Consider the following 24,251-nt stretch of genomic DNA (forward strand, 5'->3'; position numbering starts at 1 on the left):
TGCCAACCCTTAAATGAGGTCTAGGAAGGGGTGGATCCTGGCTCCACCCCTTCCGGTCACTCAGGAGCATTGCATGCACCTGAGCTCCCCTGGGTTGGCCCTGCCTTCCCACCAGGTGCTCCATCACTGCTTCAAGCCGTGACTTAGAATTTCTGCTCCAGCATTAGTTGGAAGAAAAACATAATTTAAATATTTTCTGAGAAAATGACAGACAGAAGCTCTTATCACAACAGACACGATACAGAAGTTTGTGCTGTTAAGCCAACTATGCGATGTAGCCATATAGTGTGAAATGCCAAACAGTTGCCTACCAAGGCAAAAGCAATTCTCTCATGCTTGACATACTCTAATTCTTTAGCTTTCTCTTAAAATAGGAAAAGAAAAGTATAGAAGATGTTGGAGAAGAGAAATTCTGGCAGCAGGGCTTGAAATTTGAGTGTCACAGTCACACAGGCAGGAGAGAACATAAAGCCATAGAGAGACAATATTTAAAGGCAGAATATCATATCCTGCTTTCATTCTCTACTTGACGTGGTTTCATTTTATAAGATACTTTTTATTTGTGCTTTTATTTCAAATCTTTTTTTTAATGTATTTTACATAATGTGACACAAATTGCATGCTGCAGAGCAAACTGTCTCAGTGAATGAAACTATTTTAATCTCAAGAGTTTTATTATCTGTTAAAATCTATTTAAATATAGGCATTCAATATTGTATTGCTTGACTTTTATGGAGGAGCTATTTTACAGGAGCAGGGTTTTGACTAGACTAGATCACAACAAATACTTGTGACTATTTGACATGTTAGATCAGAAAACATGAAGAAAGAATATCTAAATTTTCAGAGGTATTCACATATGTCAAAATATTGCCACAGGTCAGAGGCCTGCTAATATACTGTATATGTTAAGATAATGACTTCCTGACATGCAGCAAGGTGAACATTAGACCAAGAAGAAAAGAAAAGGAAAAAAAGACAGAAAAGCCCAAGATTGCTAAACTTAAAGCTACTGAAGGATTTTAACATTTAATCATATAACTGTATTGTTCCAGTTGAAACATATTACTCGATTGATCACAGAGTATGGAACAAAATACATTAATATATATCACAGAATAAAAAGAATGTGTTATAAATAACACAACAGGCTATTTATTAATTTATTTATTGTTTTGAACATTCTGCAGCAGCAAGAGACATCTTTACTACAAAACTTGACCAAATTATCAACTCTAGTTACAGTTAAAATAATTGAAAAATTGAATTTTGTATGTTAGGTTTTATAGTGCTGTAGGCTCCTCATGCCTGGTGTTTGATAAAGAAAACTAAAATTATTACCAAAAAGGAAAGAGGCAAATCATTGCAAGATTTTAAATTACACAAAACATTCTGCATGAAACTTCAATCCATCAAATGGCCACTGAAAAATGAGGTAATTACCTACAATAATTTGCATGTTAAGAGCTAATACAATATTACAAAGTGAAGTCCAGTTGCACATTAATTGTGAAAGCAATGCATAATTTCCTGATTAATGTTTCATGCCTAATATTCTTCCGTGCTCTGTCAGATGCTAAATAACAATATGGCCAATCAATCTACAGAAAGTAGGCGCAGACAAGGACTGAGCTTCATTTTCATAAATCTTGATGCAATAATTTCAGTTACAATAGGTAATATTCCAAAATTTATGAAAGGTACTGTTAAAATTGAGCTCAAAAGATATTTTAAATAATTAATCCTTTCACTAAAAAGATGCAAGGCACAGTTCTCTGCTTTTCTAGTCTTTCATGCAACAAAATGTTAACTCCTTCCCTAAAAAGGGACAACATAATGGAGCTGGGGAGAAAGCAACAAGAGGGTAATACACTATCACCCATATACAAACCTTGGCTCATGGGATTCTGGCTGGTCAGCAAAGGCTAAGCACGTCAAATAAATGATATGTTTAGTCTCTCTGGAGAAGGATTTCTATCCATCCTCCTCTGTTGAGGCAGGGAAGAATATTCCTCAAGGAATGACACTCACCTGTCCTGTCAGCCAGAGACAGGGTGTCACAGTTTTGAAAGAGCGTCAAGCAGAGAAATGAAAGGATGGCAAAAGTAAGGAAAAGCAAAAAACACCACTAATAAATAGTGCTGAAAGGAAGGCAGCATCAAGTGTAAACAGCAGAAAACAAGCATGGCCTATAATTTCTCTACGTTCACGAACTCAAAGTACCGATTTTTGGCAGGCATAATTTGCGAAGCATAAAAATTATAAAGAACAATTCCAGGAATAAAGAAAATAAAATATTCTGATTATCTACTGTTTTGCTGGGAAAACTCTCTGAAGCATTTGACGTGTGAATTACTAATGGAGAGTCATTCAAAGAAGCAAAACGTTTTGCAGAACCAGGAGAGCCTGGTAGGGCGGACTCTGAAAGCAGACCTTCAAAATGTTAAATGGTCAGGCAGAAGGAGTGAACTAGAAAAGAGTTTGAAAACAGCTCTTGATATTGATGGAATAGTTGGCTATGTGGAGAAATAGATGTCAAAGAAAGAACATTTGATTTGACTGGATGCTAAAGAAATTGCTGGAGAGTGTGAGCCAAAGGATGCAGTAACACGGGACAGGAAAATTTTTAATGAGTTGTGCCAAAGATTTCACCTGGTGACCTTAAGCAAGGCATGTGACTTAAGTGTGTCACTTTCCTCACTCCTAAAAGAAGTATTATTCTACCTATTTCACAGCAGCATTTGGGAACTTGATTAATTTACGAAAACTGCCTCCAGACTCTTGGAGGAAGGTGACTCTTAATTGATCTTCCCTGAAGCAGACAATTTTGATTAGAATAAAAATGGTAGTAAAGCCAGACTCATGAGACAGATCCAGTGTGTCAGTTTTTTAATCCTTAACTAAACAATAAGTATTTGCTTGAGGCAATAAGAATATGTTTTGTGCTAATATCCCTGCTCACAAGAGCTGTGAGAGAAGCTCTCCAACTGTAAAAGCAGGCGAATTCACATTGCCCATGTGTAAAGATGTGTAAAAATGTATTGACCTGATGGGCAAATTTTGAATCCTTCAAAAAAATTTCTGTCACCTGTTCATAGAGAGAAAAAAAAACACAAACCAAGATCCAGAAATGACTTATGCGGTTTAAAGAAGTTCTCAGAAACCCACTAGTAATTTTTTTATATTCTTGTACTGTCATTCTGTATCACCCTCCAACCTCCAGTCGGACGTCTACAGAATCCTACTGGGACTCGCAGAAGCCAGAAGAGCTGAACAGCTCTCTGCAGCAGGCAGCAGCAGCTCCAGTTTTACCAAGAGTTTTGTTATTTTCACTCTTTCTCAAACTCTGAGCTAAGCTTTCCTTGCTGCGTTTTTTTTAGGATTATTCTTTGGCTTTAGACTTTCAGACCTGGCACTTAAAATGGTTTTCCCACACTTCTGCTATTACTTAACTCAGCCATGTCCAACCCATGGCCTGAGTGATGGCACGCAATCGTCACTCATCACCAACAGAACATCGGCGTGCTATTAACACTGGCTGGGCTGAAACCAGCGCATGGGGAGGATGCAGTGCAGCACTGACTTATGTGAAAAAAAATCATGGATTTTGATACTTTGGCTAAATACAGTCTTGTGAACAGCAACAAAATGCAGCTGTGCTTTCTGTTTGGATAAAGGAATTTGAGAACAGGTTTCAAGAATGCCAAAAAAATAATCATTTTTTTCAGTTTATTTGCAACTCAATTTTCAGTAAACATAAATACAATACCTGGGAATTTTCAAATGGATGTATGGAGTTGCAATCAAAAATTGGACGTCATATTACCAGAGAGAAATATCCCTCACTCCACAGCCATGCCTTATTCATGTCACCACTTTTTGGTAGTACATACATCTGTGAACAAATGTTTTCAAGGATGAAGCGCAGGAAGAGTAAAATTTCATCAAAAATCTCGGATTGAAAACTCATTGAGAATTGCAGCCACTGCCATTGAACCAGTCTGATGCGTTAGTTTCACAAAAACAGGGTCACATATCCCACTAGTGTTATGGTTGTTTCTCTCTTGTTTGTATGAAAACATAAAAAAAAATTAAAAATTTAAAAAAATATTAAAATTACAATAAGTTTTGCTAATTATGTACATTTTTATGTACATTAACTATATCATATATTTTTTTATTTATTTTGTGATTTCAGCCAGCAACGTCAGAGGTGGATGTCGGTGGGATGGCAGTAGAAGATGAACCCTCCCATCAACGTTCCATTACATTTTGTTGCTTTGTGACAGATGGCAGCAGAGGGGCAGTCTGAGAAAATGGCTTCTGACATGGAAGTGCGTATGAAGCAAAGGTGTGAAATTGATTTTCTTCACATGGAAAAAATTACACACACTGACATTCATTGATGCTTGCTGAATGTTTATGGAGACCGAATAGTGCATGTCAGCACAGGGAGGGAGTGGGTGCTGCATTTCAACAGTGGCAACAGCGAGTCACCTCAGCTGGTACAGATTTTGATAAGAGCAGCATGCAGGTTCTTGCTCACTTTTGGTGAAAATGCACAGCTAATGGCAGTAGCCATGTTGGAAAATAGTGTTTTGTAGCTGAGAATTTTCTGTTAATACTGTTATTGTGCTCTTTGTAGCTCTTGTTGTTTCCATGGAATTAATTAGGAGGCATTACTTTTGGAGTATTCTTCACAGATGCAGCCCTAGACAATTCCTCTTCACTCACTGCAGCCCAGGCAAGCCAAAAGGTTGGACGCTCCTGACTTAATTAAGGATCAGTCCAAAAGTTCTTTCAGTCCATCATGACAGTAGATGTACTTCCAAGGAGACTGTTCAACAGCAACACTATTTATTAAGAATACTATTGCAAATATTTGCTATTTGTATTTCCTTTCCAGGCAAATCCCATTCATGTCAGTGGAGGACCACACAAAATAAATACCCTAAAACTGCAGAAGCAAGAGAAAACAGGAAAGGGAAAGTCACAGTTTATTCCTTCTATCTCTTCTTTTATGAAAAAAACCCACATTTTTAAATAATGATGTTACTCTGCCATAGGTTCATGTTTATTATTCTTTTAACGGAATCCTTATCTGTAATACCTTCAGTAAATATTATAAGCATTTGTTTTTATTCTTACCATTGGAACTGATTAAAATGACTTGGAGTATACTGACACAATACTGTATTCTTCCTTTTTTCAAAAATTATTTTTTCCTAAAAGAGCATAGGATTTCCAATACAAAGGTTTTACAGAGAAAATACTCTCCCTTATATTTCTAACGTTATTTAATTTTCATGTCATATTCTGCAACATGAGGTGTATATAATACATAGGAAAATGCCAATGAAAAAAATATGACACTTTGTATTATTCAATTTAAATTTACAATTCAGCTTGTTCACAAGAAAAATTCTTTCATTTTCAAATGTGGGGTGCTACTAAAAGAAATTTAGAAATATCATTTATCATTGTCTCATTCTCAATTTTCACAACCAGATTTGTATGATAAAATTTTTATGATAATTACTAAACATTTTGAAGAAAACTTCTTCTGAGAAATCTCTATGCTATGCTAACCAAATACTACCCAAATACTCATCCTTCTGTGTACTATGCCATAGCTGAAATCTCAAAGAATAAGGAATTTTCTCATATTAATACGTGCTTGAGAGAGTCACATCAGCAGGAAAAAAAAGAAACACCTTAACACCTCAAAACATAGTATGAAAAATAGGAAATCTTAGCCTAGCAAAGCTTCAAGCATCTCCATAGTATGCATAATATTTTAAGAGCATTTGTCATTTACCATTACATTTTCTATTTTGATTGAGCACATAGAATTTTTTCATCATTGCATACCTTTTTTTTTTTACAATTAGCTAACATACTTTGATTTAGTAACCTCCATTGCCTACTCTTAAGAATAGTTTTGTAAGCGCCAGAACTAATAAAGACCAATTTTGTAGATAATATATGTCATAGTCTATGATCTACAATGTTTTCCATGTAGAAAATCCACACTTATCTTTTTAATTGCAAGAAATGTGCAAGTAAATTCTATTTGTCTTCAGAGGCAAGAGAATTCATTATGCTGGTCCCTTATGCAATATACTGAATCAAAAGGAAATGTTAAATAAATTGACTAAAATGGGAAATTGTATGAATAGCCACAACAGCACTTAAATTTTTTCAGTGTCTTGACCTAAAAATATGAATCTTTGTAAGGAACTCTTCCTGAAATAGGCAGTATCAAAATTTAGTAAGTAAATAATGAATAGTCATTGTGTTGATGATGGGAAAGATGGTGGCCGCAGTGGTGAATGAGAGAGTGGGTCATCTCTTCTAGTGCAGATTTTTGCAGTCAGGGAATGTAGGCTCTTGTGATGATGCATAGTGAAAATGCATAGCTAATGGTGGTGACTCTGTTGAGAAATAGTGTTCTGTAGCTTAGAATTTCCTCTGTGAAACAGTGTTATTGTGCTCTTTGTATCTGTTGTAGTTTCCATGGAAATAATCAGAGGCATTACTTTCGGTGTGAGCTAAGTATCACTTTCCTCTTGGGAAGCCTGAAAAGCAAATTTGATCAAAAAAGGGAGAAAGGAATAGAATCTTACAAGGGAAAAAAAAATCAATCTCAAAATGAATATTGTTTTAATTGCAATGTTTGTACTAGTTTTGACATCTAAACCACCATCAGACTACTGCATCTTAAGGAAACGTCCGTATTATTTCTGTATAATAATAGGAATGAATAGAACCAAGACTTCTAGCAGGGATGTTTTGATAAAAGCATTGTTATGAAAAGGATAATAATTATAAAATAATTTGACATCATTTTTTTTCAAGCTCTAGGTCACAATACTTCTGAGATGCAAAATGTCTTCAAAGGTAAGAACACAACAAAATAGTAATTATGAGCGTGAACTGTGGGATCATGCACATTCCTGCAGTTTTCTTCCCAGCACATTTTTCTCCCCTTTTACAAATCCTTTTCTTACTACATTGGTTTATTATTATTATCCAAGAAAGAACCACCTGACTGGCTTATGCTTCAATGACAGCTGGTGTGCATGGTTGAAATGCAGCCTCTCTCTCAGTGCTGGCATGCAGCATTCTCCTGGCTGGAATTTATTTTCAGGAATCTTGCAAGAGTAAGTCGAAAATTACTTGGGAGGGCTTATGGGAGGAAGAAACAGAAGCCAGATAGATGCTCATATTGTAAACACTGTCATCAATGCTAGCATTAACAATGTAAGGAAGAGGTGAAAACATGGGTATTGTGTTTTCTAAAACTTGTTTCTTGCAAATTTATGGCATGGTACAATCAGACACACACTACCCTCAGTTCTTTTTGGTTTGATCCAAATGGTACAAAAAGCTGCAGGCAACATCCCAAAAAAATCACCAGCACGGTCTTGTCTCTGCAGACGAACACAAATGTACCTAACACCTCAAATCTTCACTCTTTTTTACACTAGACTTACCAAATGAACAGCACTAGGCATGCAGTACAGAAAAACTTTAACTTCTACTTCTCTGATAGTCATCGTTTGTCCTGAGTTTTGTTAGGTTTCTATATTGCTTTGTGCATACCAAGCATTTGATTAGCACATTTTTTGCTGGACCGCTGCTCACTCCTCCAGCCTACAATTTTCCAAAAATTTAAAGAGAGGGATAATTTATGCTATATGAAGTTACATTATTCTGGATAATATAAATTCCCAGTCACAGTGGCTGCAGAAAATACTGGCTGGTAATACTTGCACATGAAAAAAAAAAATCACAATAGGTATAGACATCGAGGGAAGGCTTTTTAAAACAGGTGCTCTATGAATATGTTATCTTTTAAAATTACTTGAGCTCATAAACTACTTAAATGTTCAGAAAAAATCTTTAACATGAGGTACCTGATTTATGGGCTCTTACCCAGAGCTTCCAAGTTGTGATAAGTAGTCAGATTTCTAAACAAAATGATATGCACCTCAATTACAAACACAGAACTGCGCACACAGTGATAAGAATCTTAATGATACATCATTGGAAATTTGGTCCATTGTAGGATGGCAAATATTTATAGATAAAAAATGTATAGGTCAAGAGCCTTTTTAAAAATCTTTCTTGATTCTACCCATTAAACAGATTGCATGGCTAGAATGAGTCAGACAGATGTGAAGAGCACTGGATATTTTGCATGTCCTTGGCTTGGAATTACAGCAGCTATTTAAAGGTTTCAAAACACTTTTATCCATTATTTGCATTGATTTAGTTCTTCCTTGATTTCCAGAAAAAGCTTTGAAATGAGATATTTTTTTCAGTGACCTCTTGTTTTCTGCAAAACAAGTCAGTACTTAGAGGGATATTTATTCATCATATTTCTGAAAAAATATGTGGGAGAGAAAGGAGCAGGGACAAAAACTGAGCTCACTCACACTCCCATAGTATCTGTGAAGAAAATTCAATTTGACTTCTCAAGGGCTTCTAAGATCTCAAACACATAAAATAAGGGGGAAAAAAAGGGAAAAAAAGGGAAAAAAAGTATATAATAACAAGAATAAATAAACATATATATTTTTAATATAGAAACCTATAACAGGTTAACTCACTTTATACATTTTTTCATTAAACTCAACTTCTCAACTTCATTACTTAGAGCAGTTTCATAGAGGAAATGATACTTTTGGTCATTAACAGCATTTTGTTGTATTGATGAAATACCTCTCACTTTACTATTTTCTAAGCAGTCTTCACATATAACAGAATCTCTAGCAAATGTAAATCTGGTGATAATTTGTAATATCTAAGATAATTACCATGTATACATTACTGCAGTAAAATAGCATATTGTGTAGGCTAACTACTTCTTAAGTACAAACTTTCCAGTCAGTCAAATGTTACTTGTCACATTTCACTTACAATCAGAGCTGACAAAAGATCATACGCTACACAAACATCTATAGGTGCTCAGACAAATACTCACGCATTTCAAATATTTGATTATTTCTTTCTCTCTAAAGAAAACTTGCCACTTTATAATTAAAGATAAGAATGGATATTGAAAGCAACAGGCTACATTTTGATCTCTTGTGCCGGCACAATGCAGGAATACCCTCCAAAACAATGGCAGGTATAAAGCTTTTGCAAGTTCAGGAGGACATCTCTGCAGCGGTTCCTAAAATCACATAGCTGTGTCCATTACAAGTTTCAAAGGAGACAGCCACAGTAAGAAACCTGACATTGCAACCTGCCTTTGTGAGGAAATTCAGTGACACAGAAAAGCACGTTTGACAAGTACATAGTGAGTTCTGCTGAGAAAGGCATAGCTTTGTGTGGGGGTGGACATGGTGGTGTCTGAGGTTATTCCTCTCATTTTGTTTGTTTGCTTTTTACTTTGTTCATTTGGTTTGTTTTTAACACATGTGGAGGAGGACTATATGCTGACATAATTTTTCCCTTTTTAATATAATTTTTTTATGCAGCTACATTTTACTCATACTGAACAAGGCATTTGTTGCTTCAGCTTGCCCTGAGCAGTGCATAAAACTTTGCTCTAGGGAAGCAGAATACAGTTGCTTCTCAGTTATCTCGGTCAATTTACACCACTCTCACCTAAAAAACAGGCCTCAAAGAAAGATGAAATTGCATTTGCATTCCCTGTCAAATCCCTTCCTCAAGATTTATAAAATCATTTTCACATACCTAAGAATGGGATCTCGTTTGTTCACTGGTAAAACTCACTTCAGAGCCAGCTGACGTCATCACGAATAGGACTGCTGAATGCTATTAGTAAATGTTAAAGTATGTGAAAATGTCTTTCACTAATGTATTTCTGCAATTACAGAATGAGAGATGTGATCTCTAAGTTACTCTCTATGCAATATAAGGCATTCCATGCGCAGAAAAAGGATGAGGCTTGTCTAGAAATAAAGTTACAAAAATTAGGATTTCTGAATGTTACATTTTAGAAAAGTTAGTCTCCTGGGCTAAATACGCAGCAAATGAGGAAAGATTTTCATTTTTTGCATGCATAAGTTCTAAGTGCAGTATTTATCATTTGCTATATCACACTCATTTTTCTGCATTTTCCCAGCAGTTACATCAATTGCCATTTAACTGCTCTAAATAATGTGTTCTCTTCCCTGCTGTATTAAACTATTTCTATCAAGGCTAATGATTTTCTGATTTCCACATGCCAGTGAGCTTGGCAGTAACAAATGACACCTCTCTTTTGCATGTTGCAAGTAGCTTAAATTATATTTTACATACCCATTTAAAGGATCATTAGTTAAGTTAATATCCTTGCTATTCAGGAGGATCAAGCATTTTGGTAAAGGATAGTCTCACTATATATTCTCTGCTCACTCTGAGTGCATTTTGAAGAGCCCTGGCCTGTTAAACTCACACTCACTACATACAGAAAAGCTGCAGAAAAAACACCTGAACGTCTATTAGAGCCACAGCTATATTAGCTTACCCTCCCGTTGATGTTGTTGTTACAAGGAAATTCTTAGAGACTGGGGAACTACGTATTTCAGAACAGAAGACATCAAAATATTCTATTAAGGTTACAAATGTATTTATAAAATATTTTCTAAAAACATTACAGTGCAAGCAGCAGGCAAAGAGTTGATCTCTCTGGGACCGGAACCAGAACTGCCTGAATAGGGCGGTGAGGCACAGGCTGCTCAGAGAAGCTGTGGATGCCCAATCCCTGGAAGATCTCAAGGAGAGGTTGAATGGGGCCCTGGTTGTAGCAACCCTGACCACTGCTTCTTGGAATAAAAACCGAGCTGGACATCGAGACTCTCCATCTTGTATTATCAGTCCACTGAGCCACCTAACATGACTCCCGCATGGCATTTTTTTTGGTTAGGGGCTTGATCATCAGGTTCTTATGCATGTATACACAGATCCTGTGCACAGATCTTAATAAGAGACAAACACACACACACACACCCCGAACTAAAGACTCACAAACAGAGCAGTGCCAGAACGGAGAGACAAATGGGCGGTGACAACCACCTGTGTCAACCACAACCACCTCAGGTCAGCGGAAAAGAAAGCTGATATCGCTGCTTCTGATGTCCTCTGGTTTTCATTCTGTTTTTGACTATTTGCAACTTTCTCAAAAATCCATTTGTGCTGAACAATTCAGCACTGGAAGGCTCACGCTGGTGGCCTTAACTTTTTGTTACTTCTACAACTTCCACATTACAGGAGGTAAGTGTGCAAGTTTAGGTAGTCCCCTCCCTGCCAAGTTACTGTAGCACTGGCTCCAGAAGCATATTTCTAGGGATTAAGTACCATAAGCGGTCTAACATTCTTTACTGTGACAGATCCGTTGAAAATGTATGTAGTCAACTATAATAAATACTATCCAACAGAGCTACCCAAAAGAGGAGAAGTGCTTGTTTGGTTTTCTTACTTGATGCTTTCAATGTTGAGAATCCTGAAGAAAATCAAAGCAGAACCAGTACTTCTCAGAGAGATCCCTCCTGAGGACTGCTGTAAACCGCTGCCCTGCAGGCTGCACCCTTCTTCCAACCCTGCAGTTCTGCAGCTCAGTGAGTCTCAGGTGAAATGAATCCCACAGGAGGTATTCTTGGTTTCTGGGCCCATCTGCAGACCACCCAGCACCCACAGCCTGGCCTGACCCCTACTGGGCTCACACTCTGCCAGCACCTCACAACACAAGCGCTCTTTCTCCCTCTGTTCCTTTGTGTTCGCCTCTCTCCTGCCGGGCTGCTGGTGCAGAGCCCACAGCAGGCTCAGGGAGAGACCCCTCCAGTTATGCTCTTTTGAACAAAGAAGAATACTCAATAGGTAGTTACAAGAAGCCACCCAACAAACAGCTTTGCCATCCACTGCAGTGGAAAAGCAGTGGCTCGTAAATCGTCAATTTTGCCATTTATCATCTGCTATATCTGCGGCTTTGCAGGTTATAAAACCCTCTGTTAAAATTGAAACTTAGACTTCAAGTAGACTGAAAAAATGAGCGATACAACTCAAGTCCCTCTTCTCAGTAGAGATATGACCAAGAATTTCAGTAGAAGCTCCCTTCCTTTCAGAAGATTGATTTTCTTGATGAGTGCTCAAAATAGCTAAAGCAGTCTTAAATATTTACCCACGTGTGATCTCAATCTATGATGACTTGCACATCTGACTAACTGCCATTTGACAACTGCTGATGTATTACAGCACCCCGGCTGTGCTCTCTATGCAGTATTTGACAGTATCTCTCAGATACATTCCACTGGCAACATATCTCCCTTGCTGCACATGCGCCTTGTTTCTTACAGCAAATATTTAACCTCCATAACTGTGTGCAAACCTGTAATTGGATTTGGCAACATTAGCCCCTAAATACTAATTAAAATGTGTTAATCGACATGTTCAATCTTTGAAGGACTTGATCAGTAACGTAATATAGTGCCTTTCCATTTATCTGTGAAATGAATTTCAAAAGGCCGTTCCCATTTGCTCATATTACACCCTATCACATGCAGAATTTATTGTCACCTTGGCAGACCCTGTTAGCAAGAAAGCGAAGCCTGGCGGATGGAGAGACTCCGGGAATTCTCTCTGAGACCTCACTGTGAGATGCGTGGAGGCAAATGCTGGGGCACACATGGCAGAATGCACTGCTCCTTGCACTGCGCTTCTCCACCCACAAGCCACTGCTGTCCACCGCTCCCTGCCCACGTCATTCCATTCACGTGTGATTTCAGAGCTGACGATAATTTAGAGTACCGAAAGGTACCATAGTCCTTAGCTGTATTGTTAACAAGAAGCTGAATACATTATTTTCTGTCTTGCAGCTTGGGGCTTGCTGAACACCTCTGAACCAGCTCAGTGCTCCTGAGGGGAGCTGGGCATTGTGCTAGCTGCTGGCTTGCATGAGACAAGGCTCTTTGCTGGTTGGCACTCCATGAGCAAAAAGTGCCCACATATGGCTCCTGTCCCAGAAACACCGGAACTAATTCAGAAATGCTTTAGTTATATATCTCACTGTTTCCATTTATGGCCCAAATGACGCTTCACTGTTTCCAGCAGAGACACGAGAGTAGGAAAACACAGCACTTACAAACCACACTGCTGCCATTACTTACGCATCTGTCCTGCAGTATTTTTTCCACAGTTCTATTATCTTCTTCATGTTTTCAAAAATTGGAAAAATAACAACAAAATATAAATATATAAAATATATAAAACACCTTTTTTGACTCTTTTTAAAGTAAGTGGCAATGAATCTACTCTACTGTGGACACCTATAAAGTATTTCTGAATTCAGAATCAAATTATATTCAGAGATTTATTTCCAGTTTATGCATAAAAAAATACAGGTTGTCTACACAGCCAAATAAAAGCAAGTAAGCATGCCTCAGGTATTAACTACAGGCTTTTATTTTCTGTCAAGTAACTGCAGAAAAAGGACAAGCCTTTTAAAATCACCATGTTGTAATCATAGAATGTGTTCTCATTACAGATTTCTTAGCAAATGGAATCTATGGCTTGTAAAGGGAGAACAGTAAATACAACATACATGCTGCCTATTCAGCAGGGAACAACTTTTATGACTTACTTTTATGACGTGTAAGCTGGCGTGGAGTTGACACAAACTTAGGAAAGTTTTCATACACATTATTAGTCTCTTCATTCTTTACAGGTCCTATTTATATTTAGTTCACTTTCTTCAGTTCTTCTGCTACTCATACAGCTGATATGATATCAATAATAGTTATGTAAAAAAAAACCACCACCATTTTAACTATTCCTTACAAACTCTCATAGGAATAAATAATGTAAAGTGGTTAATGTGCTTGCAACAACTTATAAAGTGTAGTCCTTCAAAGGGACTGAAATGCAAGCACACCCTCACTGTTATCATTTCCCTCTTTGTTATCCCTAGGTTGGAAGTTTGTCAGGAGAGTTTCTGTTCGACCTTTCTGTTCCTGCCTATGACACTGTCACTGAGATATATACAGCCAAGTCTCCAGTACCTCAGGGTTGTGTTTCACAGGATTCAGACAATCCTCCACTAGGGAGCCAGTGCACATAGCTGCACTGTTACATAGGATGCTAGATCCCTCTTGTGCCCTACACACTACAGAGGTAAAGCAAAGTGACTGATTTGACGCACAACACAAGGCTGCTGCCTTTTAAATTGCTAATTCTCCTGTTCAGCTGAGGCTCCACTGTTTCCATTATAGTGATTTTATCTGTCAACTTTACAGCGAGCTCTCAAAATTTTTGCTTTTCTTCAAAGCTTCAGTAACTTGGGCAGATTTATTCCCTGGGGTACTATCACTGAATAGTCCTTTTGCCTTCATCTATTTAACTAGGTCACAACATAATAATTTTTTCAGTACTTGTGGTAATCAAGGGCAAATTAGGCATCCAGCAATATACATTGGTCAGATACAACTGTCACTGGTTACTTTAAATGTAAATGAATAAAAAATGTATTATGCACACAATGCATTTTTAAAGCCATTAGCATTTTCTAAAATGCTCTTAGTTGACGTACAACGTTTACCTCTAACTGAAGGATGCTGAATTTTTTTTTTTATTATTCTATTTCTTCTTTTATCCTCAGGAATGTGAAAAGCTAGGGTACAGAAACTAACATAAGGAGTTATCACAGCCAGAGGTAATATATTACATTTCAATTACGAGTATAAACTTTGGGCTATAAAACTAAAGGGTACAAACATCCCTTCAGATCGTTATGAAACACATCTTTAAAAACCAATTCTTAATGGACTGGAGAGATTAAATCCCTCCATAAGCTCAAAAATCCCAATTCACAACCATCAGAAGTAGATCTAGTCCAATTTATTCGTGGTAAATTTTATTTTATTCAACAGAATACAACATTATTCTGCTGTGTCAAGTTACAACCCTCTACTCATAGAGGTAGCTTTTGATTTCATTTCCATTGCCTTGGGCGAACAGGGCTGAGGATCTACAAGGCTGTGTCAGATGCTGATTTATTCATTTGAGACTGGAAGATAATAGAAACTGTTGAGACTGATTGTAAGACAAAGAAATCTGAATTGGGATGTTAGACAAACTGCAAACCACTTTTGCTAAACTAATTTTTAACATTAGGATTTTAACTGAGAATTTTTCACATAAGCTTACCATGGTCGTTACAATTTATCTGTAGTATTACATTATCAAAATGCTGTGGAGATTAGAGGCTATATGAAGCCTATAAAACTAGAAGTTAAAAAGGCATGTTTCAGACGTCAATTTATCCACTCATTCAAGAAGCTCAATTTCTTTGGTGCCTAGCATGTGTTGTCTGTGTAGCAGAAAGACCTCATCTCACACCTTATCTTCATAATCTTTTAGTAAGCTATTGCTCATTTAAGCCCTCAAAGTCAAGATAATACAATTAGGGAATCAGAACAGGAGCAAAGGTAGCAGAACAGCTTTCTATGACTAGACAGTCATGCAAATAAAATACAAGTGACACCAATCACTGAGTATATCTGTAGTACAAAACTGACTGGAGAGCAATGGTGTGTGAGCTACTGTGGATAGCTCAAAGCAGTATTACAGCCTTGGCAGCAAGTTCTCTGTCCTGACAATTTACTGTATAAGCAATACAAACACACTTTAATCTTTAAATATTGATAGCAAAGGAAGAGATCATTTTCCTACCTCTCTCTTGTTCCCACACCCTAACCTCCAGCTCTCTCATTAAACCATCGGTCATGTAAGAGGTTAGTGCTTACAACAAGTCTCTCAAGGGGGCTTTGGGAAGGAGCTCTAAATTGGACAGCTTGGCATAAAGACATCCTGCCTTTGAAGTGCAGTTGTCTAGGAGATGAAGCTCATTCTCCTGTACTTTTAAACAGCAGGTTCGGTATCACCACATAGTACATATGCAAACAGAAAAAAAACTGAAAGTGGATTCAACACAAAATGAAACATAAATACTACCAATAAGTAAAAACTGTAATACCAATACATCAGAATTCTCCTTTTCCTGAATTCCATTAAACCATAGATTTCTATTCTGGGGACTCCATTTAACATGACAGACAATACATGCCCTGCTAGGAAACATGAACATCTGAGACTGTGAACACTTGGTAAAGAGTACCTAGTGCCTTTTATGACGGCTTACTACTTAAAGGTTCAATATTTGGGGGGAACATTAAAAATAAAAATGACCATTTTATAATTGAAATAAATTAATGTGCACTTAGCAAACATTCAATTATCTCAGAGTTAAAGCAGTTAACATCATTATTGTCACCTGCCGTACAGAGGAAAAGTAACATGAATATTGTTAGTGATAACACGTGCAGTGCAGCAACTCAAAATAATAGGCCCCATCTGGAGTACTGCGTCCAGGCCTGGGGCCCCCAGTACAAGAAGGACGTGGAGCTGTTGGAACGAGTGCAGAGGAGGGCGACCAAGATGATCAGAGGGCTGGAGCACCTCTCCTATGAGGAAAGGTTGAGGGAACTGGACTTGTTCAGTTTGGAGAAGAGAAGGCTCCGGGGAGACCTCATTGTGGCCTTCCAATACTTGAAGGGAGCGTATAAACAGGAGGGGGAACGATTGTTTGTGAGGGTGGATAGTGATAGGACAAGGGGGAATGGTTTTAAGCTGAGACAGGGGAGATTTAGGTTAGATATTAGGAGGAAGTTTTTCACACAGAGGGTGGTGACGCACTGGAACAGGTTGCCCAGGGAGGTTGTGGATGCCCCATCCCTGGAGGCATTCAAGGCCAGACTGGACGTGGCTCTGGGCAGCCTGGTCTAGTGGTTGGCGACCCTGCACTTGGCAGGGGGGTTGAGACTCGATGATCTTTGAGGTCCTTTTCAACCCAAGCCATTCTATGATTCTATGATTCTATGATTTGGAAGACACTGGGTTCCTCTGCAATACTTTCAGTGTTAGGAGTTAAATGGGAATATGAAGAATGATATAAAACATGAAGGGACTCAATGAAAATGCTCTACATACACAGAAGTTCAGTTACCACTGCTTTCCTATGATACGGCCTAACGTACTGCAAATGTTTCCTGCTGGATGATGGGAGCTCAGATTGGTCCATGACTGCTTCCTGGGGAAGCTGCCTACAGCGCTTGCTACTCCAAAGTTTCCACTCATAGTCGAGGCAAAATCAGAGACCACTGCTTCTTGGTATAAAAACCAAGCCTGACATCAAGACTGCCATCCACTAGTATTGCATCCAAAACAGAACAGGCAAAAAAGTATCTCTCTAGTTGCAGAACGTGTAAATAGATCACTAAAGACAGATTATTGTGGAGACAGTAAGTGTGCAATTTTTATTTTCCAAGAAGAATGCAGGGTGATGGGAGGCACAAGCTGGTGCCCAAATAGATGCAGCCATGGGCGGGGAGGTCACCGACCAAGGGGTTGTGCCTGACATCAGCAAGTGATGACTTGTGAATGAATTCGGGTGTCAGAACCCTCCCTCGTGGAGGTCCAGGGCACCCCACCACAGACATGTGTACACAGAGCAGGAGCCGGGGCAGGCGGCAACAGCAGGCAGGGAAGGGACAGCTCACCTGGGGGGCTCCAGCACCCCTCAAAGAAGCAGCAGCCCCCAGGACTCAGCCCCACCAAGCAAGAGGCGGCCCCAGAGGCAGCACTAGGCTGGCATCCCACTGCTGGCCAGAGAACGGCCCAATTGGGCTGGGAGCCCATCTCTCAGTCTGCTTCTGAGACAAAAGACAAAGAAAAGAAAAAAAAGTCTCCATTATTGACAAGGCAAATGGCATTGCTGTCCCTACCCATGCTGTTCGCTCTCTTTTCTGGTCCTGTGGAAAGCCATAGAATCATACATTTACTTCCACGATCAGGAACCAGCCAGTCATGACAGCACTAATGAAACAAGCATGGGTCCCAGCTAACAAAAGATGGACGTCATGTTCTTCTAGTAATAATTCAGCCATCAGGATCCTCTCATACTGCCAGCTTCATGGCACAAATAATTACCTGCAGAAAAGTTGCAATTTTTGTTTTTGTTGTTGTATTTGTTACTGTTGTATTAAGGAAAAAAATGAATTTGAGATCCACAGAGAACATAAAGCTAGTCCGACTTGTTTGTTTCTGAAGATTTAGCCCTTGTATTTGCTGGCTAAGTAATTAGATGACCAGCAGGATGATGGCAGGTAAGGAATGCCACGAGTTACACTACAGGAAAGCGAACAGTTGGAGCAAAGTACCAGGGAAACAGAAAGCAGAGCATCAGCTGGAGGAACAGCCCTCAAGCAGGACTGTTCAGCAGCACTTGCTGAATCACAGTGTACACGTGTAAGCCAAAAATTGCTTCCAAAGGGGGCAGCAAAACTCTTGGTGTTTCCCAGTGCCCATTGGGCTTCATCAAGTCCTGCCTGCACCTACTGGCTGAACAGGAGTTACCCTCAGGTGGTTTTCCCAGTCACTGTCAAGGAAGGCAGATGGAAAGTGAGGAGTAGCCTTTACAGTAATTTCAGCATCGTGGCCTGTAAAGATAGTCTCTATCTTGTATTATCAGTCCACTGAGCCACCTAACATTATATGAAGTATATATGCATGAGCTGCAGTGTCTGCAACACATTTTAGGAATTGGATTGATTGTTAGGTCAGAATCTCTGCTTCGGACTAGTAGTTGTAGTTTACACTTTCCTTAATATTCTTCATTTTCTGAAAATCTATCCATACTGATCAGTTTGGGATTTTTTTTTGGGGGGGGGGGTGGAGAGGGCTTTGGTGCTTTATTTGGACTTCAGATGCCTGAGTTCTTTTAAACACTATGTTTCAATGCTTTGCACTACCAGCAGTTTCCTCCTTCTTATACTGCATAATGATTTCTAATTTATAGCTACCTTTTTCTCACCTTTGCTTTATGCTCAAGATGCCATTGTTGTGTTTTACTGCCTCCCAGCTAATTTGACCACTTTATTGGAGGTGATTTTGTTTTCATTTATTTCCTCTACCATTCCTTGGCTTCACTGTCATAGAAACAGGACTTGGACATTTCTGTGCAAAGAAAACATGCAGGTGGATTTGATTAAAATAATTTCCTGAGATTTTTTGCATTTTGTTCAGTCACTGTTTTCTACGCATTCCAGATATTTCTAGGTATGTAACACACAACATAGCTGATACACATAAGGTCAGCACCTGAATTACACACATTACTTGGTTACATCATATTTTTATAACACAAATATTAAAAAATGCCTTCTGGCCTTCTAGATGAGTTACCAGTAATTCTTAAGCTTCTTATGCACTCTGGTGCTGCATGGACAGCCCATGGTTTTAAATGCCGCACTGTATCTGTGACCCAATAAATTCCAAAATGAAGTGCAGTGTCCTCACTTTTCCTGCACTGCCAGGGGACGGAAGGGAAAACCACAGCTCCAGATGCTTGATCAAGCAATGCAAATACTGTGCCCCTCTGGTCCTAGCTCAGGAGCTACAGCTTGAGGCCAGAAATGAATACACAAAAAGATTGACTCTTAAAAAAACTGACTTTACTGGAGCCCTGATCCCATAACCCATATGGGAAATTATCCATAGCTACAGCTGACTTTTAAAAGATGTAAATGCATCTCCAGCCTGCAAGCTGTGAAAATGGTACAGCCCTTGGTTTTCAGCTCCATGTGCCAATTATATTAACACCACCATCCAGTGACAGGGCAAAAAGAACTGAAGGCACACAAAAAATAGGCCAAATGTTGAATTTGAATGGTGTTCTGTGATTCACAGCCTTTATCTTGCAAATGGCTTCATGGAACCTTTTTAATCATTATAGTTATGCTTCTCCATTTTAACTCTCCTGAAACATGGAGTAGGGTTGATTTTCTATTCATGCCCATGAAAAGCCCCTCCATTTGATACTTAAAACACCTAAGATCTATGAATCCATGACAGTGTCTTATTTTTGGTATTTTTAAAAATTCATACAACTATTGGACACAAAAAGAAGTAAACAACAGTAAGATTAGCCACCGAACTTTGCTGGTGGGAGAGCTTATTCCACACTTTCAGATTAGTAAGTAATCACTCCTTCTATACATATAAACTTTACTCATACTGAGGAATTTTCCAATGTGCCAGAAGTAAAACATCAGTTAATCAGGATCTTTGTTTGGAAATCTGGGTAGTCTTTAATTCCTCCTCTTGATTTTTCTGTACAGTTAAGGAACTGAGGGGGAGTGAGGCAAAGACTCTTAATACAAGGTAGTATGGCTGCAGGCAATTTCTATAAGGTCACAGAGAAAAAATATGGAAACCTAAGCAGGTGTGATGAAAAACTTTGATGAAAATGCTGTAAGGATGGCTCTTCTCTGATATATAACAACTTACACTCATGTTGGAGAGTGACTAATCAGGGCTTGGAAGGGTCTGCGTGTGCAGATGAGAAACAGCGAAAGTCCCCAAGCTGACTGGTAATAAGCAGTAGCTTATTTATGCTGTGTTCCCTGGTACGATGCATTAACTGAATTGAAACATGCTGAGAATGTTGATATGCTGCAGCTTGACCCAAGGAAGTCTGAATGATGCTGTGCCATGTAAAATGGATCTAACAGCTAAGACCTCTGCTATCTTGGGGAATAGCTGGACTCCATTCATTTCACGGAAAAGACACCTCTGTAGACAGCATTGCCAAGAAATTTAAAATAAAATCTTAATTTTGAATCTATCTACATCTACAGACACTTTGGACAGAAATGAGAATATTAAGTACACAAGTGAAGGCCATAACTACAGAAAACCTATGCCATTAAAAAGAAAATCATTTATGTTGTGGACATGTAGTGCAGTAAAAAAAAAAACATATTTAGTACAGAAATGTCACTTTCAATATATCTAATATATTTAATATGAATAGAAGCTCTGGTAGAAGCTACCAGAACATTTAAAAGATATTCAAATTCTCATGTCTCTCAAGTGGCTATTCCTTCAAGTTACTCTTCCCTCTTCATAATGAGATTATCATGCATCTGAAAACATGAACTGCAGGGCTGAGTGCTAACTAGGACTAAAAATACAAAGGATAATTGGGAGTAAACAAATTCCAAAGTTCAGTTTTTGCACGGTTGAGTGAGGAGCACAAGATCAAGTCTGATAGATCTCAGCTTTAATCCCATTCCTCTCAAAAAAAACAAACCCACAATTATTGTATCAATATTTATAGAGACAGTAGTCTTGAATGACATAGTTATCAGAGAGATTAGGTAATGCCTGTGAACCATTCTCCTGAAGGGTAAATGTTACCATGATCTAATATTTGCATAATATATAGGGAAATAAGAAATCGTACTTTCTTTGGTAGTTTTTGAAAACATAGATTTTTTTTCTGCTGTCATTCACATCTGGATTTAAATTTTCAGAAATGCACTGTAAGTGGTAAGAAGCATTAATCATCATTCAATTAACACTTGTTCTTATAATCAAACATACCTACTATTGCAAGCATGTCACCTCAAGTCTGACTAAAGTAGAAGACAACATGTGATGTGTGCAGAATTGGTAAACGAAGGCTCTGGTGCATATACAGAAATACTGAATAGTCTCTAAACCAAAGTCTGGGCAAATTATAGCAGCGAATAAGAAACAGCTCTGTTTTAAGAGATATATCAGTGTGAGCTGGTGCAAACAAAAAGGGAAAGGGACCTGTAGCACTCTTAGGGTTTTAGAACTTCTGTTGTTCCTTCCTGGACAATTCTGATTATGAACATCAGATTTCAGTTCTGGTAGCTGGACATGAAGCTCCATGATAGAATCATAGAATCATAGAATTAGCTAGGTTGGAAAAGACCTACAAGATCATCCAGTCCAACCATTCACCTACCACCAATAACCCCACTAAACCATGTCTCTCAACTCTATGTCTAAATGTTTCTTGATAGCCATCATTATGCTGAATTATTCAATTTTCTACAATTACAATGTTTGATGGTAGCCACATAGAAAATGTACAGTACTGACACATGTTGATTAAGTATGTGTGATTTCCTATTTACAACAGTTAATTTAGACTCTTTGGAGTTACTGTCAATGCCAAGACTTATCGAACCATAAGATCCTGTGATCACTGTTATCTATCTGTGTAAATATCCAAAGGAAATCTAAGGTCACCGTAATCTAGAATCGAATGTCAGGGTGGGAAAGGTATACAAAACAGCAGTGATAAAGATGGGCTACACTACAAGCTACACATAAGTAATAAAATGTGCATGTGCAGGGAGAATAACAGCTGCATTTGCAGCAGTCGTCACAATTTAACAAGAAGAAGAACAGGCACAAAGGTGGAATGAAGCCAACATTAGCAGTGCAGACTAAGACTTGAAAACGGGGGTGAAGTGAATGATGCCTGTAGCATCACCACTCTGGAACATGGCAAGTGACATTCTTTGCAAATGAGTTAATTTCTAACAAGAAGGGACCAAAGCTTTTCAGGTACTGTCTTAGGAACCCCTGAGGTTACTGAGTCAAAAGCGAAAACTAGCTTTGAATGTTCTGGCTCAAACAGCCACCCTTTGAGGGAAAGGCCCTCTGCTGCCACTTACTATGCACTGAGCAGCTGCTCAGAGACGTGCAGTAAGAGATGAGATACCATTTGTGTTTTTCCATTTCAAAATTTCTTTTAAGATGTTTTGCTGTGGAGGAGAGAAACTGACTGACACACTACTTCTCTGTGCAGTCTAATTCTGAATGCTACAAGTATAGCAGAGGGACAAGTCAAAGCTCTGCCTTTTCTCCTTCCTACCCAAGCACCAGCAGTACCACCCACTCTCCTTTCTGATTTAATTATACAAATATTTGTAACACAGGAAGTAAACAGATGTTGGACAGGACCACAGCTCCAGTAAGAAGTGGAAACAGACTGAGTGACTGCAGCCCATGGAGGCTGACAAAGCCTTTTTACAATGTTACAAGTGGTGAATGCCTGTCCACACCTACCACAGCAATGGGCAAGAACAGTTCTCATCAAGCTGCTACCCCCCCTTTTTTTTTCTAATCTAGTGAGACAAGAAACAAGTAGCAGTGTAAGCAAAACAACAGAATAAGTACTGCCATTTTGCCCATAAACAATGGTTTGCTTTGCTTGAGTGCTTAGTGCACAAATATTTGAACAGGCCTTCATCTCTTCATTATTTTTAATTTTTCAGTGCAACATTTTAAACAGTACCCTGGGCTGTGCACAAACAATCTGATGAAGTCTGGACCCCACAGGAACGGAAGATGATCATGTCTATAGAAATAGCCAATGAAAACAATTGGGACATTTTGCTTTTTTAATTTTAGGAAAAATTTCGGTATGACACACAACACCCTATCATTTTGGGTTTCTTGAGTGAAATTGGTAAGAGTTATATCAATGATAAAGGGGCAGGCCTTTACTCTTATCACTAAAAATAAAATAATAGAATTTAAAACATTATAAGATCCAGCAACCTTCAAATCCTGTAGCATAAATATTATTTAGATTTGTTCACTGTGAACCAAGCGCATACAGCTGGAACAGAGGCACAAACCCCAGGACATACAAGTATTATGTGCAGTGAGGTTTTTGTACAATAGCTTGAACTCTTTGTTCTCTCTCACCTAAAACAGAATAAAACCTGAGGTGAGAAACTTACTAGCTCAGGCAGTACAGATACTTATTCTGCAGATTTTGCTTCTGTTAGCTGCTCGCTGTAGACCAAACTGTGACACATTTATTCACATTTTGAAGTCATGTAAATAGTTCCAATAAGAAGAATTCCAGAGAATTCATATCTAAGTGACTTACAGCCCACCAAAAGGAATACTGTTTGGTATTCAGTCAAGATATCACAAAGAAAATAAATCTCACAAGTTATTATTTTTTTTTCTTTTTCAACATCATGCATTATTTTCCTTTTGAAAGGAAGGTAAATCTTTAGTAATATTTCTAGTTTCTTGACTGGTTAAATGACTTTTCACACCCAGTATTTTGCAAGTTTGGATGTATGTATTAACGGAAACATTCATAAACTTTCAGGACTTGCTGTATTTTTTAATATCTCTTTTGGGATATCATTCTAGAATTTGTTGTTAACTTCTGTATTTTTCACATCCAGACCAACAGCACTCAGGAAATCATTCAAATCCCTTAGGAAAGGTAATTAAAGTATTATCTGTTGTAATTGGTAGATCATGTTGGTGACATTCCCATTGGACTTGTGACCTTGCTATGTTCCTGGTAAATGCTGAATGTCCTCAATATTGTCAATCTT

General features: G+C 38.3%; 1 long non-coding RNA gene across 1 annotated transcript in view; it reads right to left on the reverse strand.

The window, feature by feature from the left end:
* LOC110405247 overlaps positions 1 to 24,251 on the reverse strand; it is a 1,207,595-nt gene that overhangs the window by 677,981 nt on the left and 505,363 nt on the right. The window lies entirely within an intron of this gene.

This window comes from Numida meleagris, chromosome 12, assembly GCF_002078875.1.
Source record: "Numida meleagris isolate 19003 breed g44 Domestic line chromosome 12, NumMel1.0, whole genome shotgun sequence".
NCBI lineage: Eukaryota > Metazoa > Chordata > Aves > Galliformes > Numididae > Numida > Numida meleagris.